We start from the raw sequence: 1,723 nt of genomic DNA, 5'->3' as shown, positions 1-1,723 counted from the left end.
AGGCAACTGTTCTCTGAGAGCCACCACCCCACAGATATCTTCCCCACAGGTTCATTTCTTAACACCAATAGTGGCAACTCACAGTGACGCCACAGATGGAAGAAAATCTTTGCACAGAAAGGACAGAGTGAGCAAATGACCAGTGCGATAGCCAGGTTTGGTTACTGTAAAAGCCGAGGAGCTCACATACTGCCCCCGAGGTTCAACAGAAGAACCGAGGGACCCTCTGGCAGCACCTCTAAGGGTCTCATCTGTACACGCTATAGGCCTCATTGGCTCCAACGTTCCGTCTCAGGTCGGCTAACTTTTAAGGACCCAGCCTTTGTCACTTGTGTCAAGCACTAACATGGAGACAGTTAGGTGGAGGCCAAGACACCACTGTGTAGGCGGAAACAATGGCATTTGGTTGTTAGCATCAGATCCTACAAACGCCACACAGAGACATGTAGGGAAAGGAGGAACTGTGAGGAGGAAAAAGAGACCAGAGCTCTCAAGGTTTTCCTCCCTAGGATAAGTGGCCAGGCAGACAGCTATCCAAGAGGTGACTGGCCTGTCTTGCCTGAGCCTAGTGACTAGGTCACCACGGAGAGCAGACACCGAGGGGTGTGGGAGGACTTGAAACTGCCTGAGAAGCTCAGCTGTCCAGATTGGGCCACAGAAGAGCTGGTGTCACGTCCACCCCGCCTTCTGTTGTGGGCAGCACTGCCTGTCTTGGAGGATCACAGCAGAAACATAGACGGTGAGTTGCTTGTGCAGCACGTTAATGAAGAAGGGACTGACGGAATTGAGAAATACATTGCATTGTGATTTAGCACCGCTCAGGTAGAAGACAAACGTGCAGATGAGACTCACATGGAAGCACTACAGAAGCAGTACACGGCAGCATTTGCACAGCCAGTTCTGCACTGTGGAAATATCTGCACAAATGCCCTGAAACCTATGTACAAGAAAGACGACGGTAGCAGCGTTTGTCATTTGAAAACCATGCAACCGGGCTAATTTCAGAAGCATTTGCAAAAAGGCTAAGTAATGCAGAAACTAGGGAAGACATTCTTCAAAAACTATGCCGAGGGTCACTGTGTGATGATCTCACCACCCGTGGCAACAGGACTGCTGGAATAATTCCAAATGCAATCACACACACACACACACACACACACACACACACACACACACACACAGTGACCGCAAGGGGACAGGATACTGCATTTGGGCTCACATCACATCTGAAGGGAGGTCTCTCCCTGTCTTCCAGGCTTCTAGAGAGAGGACTAAAGATTTGAAGAGCAAAGCTGATTTTTGGGTAAGTGTGCTGCACAGGTGGGCTGGTGTGTCAGAGGGGCGTGTAAGTGCCTGGCTGGGCAGAAAGTCCGGAGGGAGGGAGGGATTTCGGAGATTGCTTTCTTGCCTATGGGTGATGAATGAGAAGCCGCGAAGTCAGGGAGGAAAGTTGAAGAAGCGGCAGCAGAGAGTCAAAAGTCAGCAGGGACGTCCCTGGGTGGGCTCGAACCACCAACCTTTCGGTTAACAGCCGAACGCGCTAACCGATTGCGCCATAGAGACAAGCTGCTGGTCACACTTGTAAGGCCTCCTACGGTGACGTCCCCGCCACCATTCCGCCTCCTGTGCCCCAGGGCCTGCCGGACTCCTGTGCCCTGAGAAGTCGCCCCCCTACAGCTGTGAACCTCGGCTTTGATCACATTGGAAAACTGCTCGCGCGGAG

General features: G+C 52.0%; 1 non-coding gene across 1 annotated transcript; it reads right to left on the bottom strand.

Moving 5' to 3' along the window:
• Nucleotides 1-1,489: 1,489 nt before the first annotated feature.
• Trnan-guu lies at nt 1,490-1,563 on the bottom strand. The gene has a single exon. It is a non-coding gene; the product is annotated as a tRNA-Asn (tRNA).
• Nucleotides 1,564-1,723: the final 160 nt, after the last annotated feature.

This window comes from Fukomys damarensis, unplaced genomic scaffold (assembly GCF_012274545.1).
Source record: "Fukomys damarensis isolate Sample0158 unplaced genomic scaffold, DMR_v1.0_HiC HiC_scaffold_33, whole genome shotgun sequence".
Lineage (NCBI taxonomy): Eukaryota > Metazoa > Chordata > Mammalia > Rodentia > Bathyergidae > Fukomys > Fukomys damarensis.
This window is presented reverse-complemented; position numbering and strand designations above follow the sequence as displayed.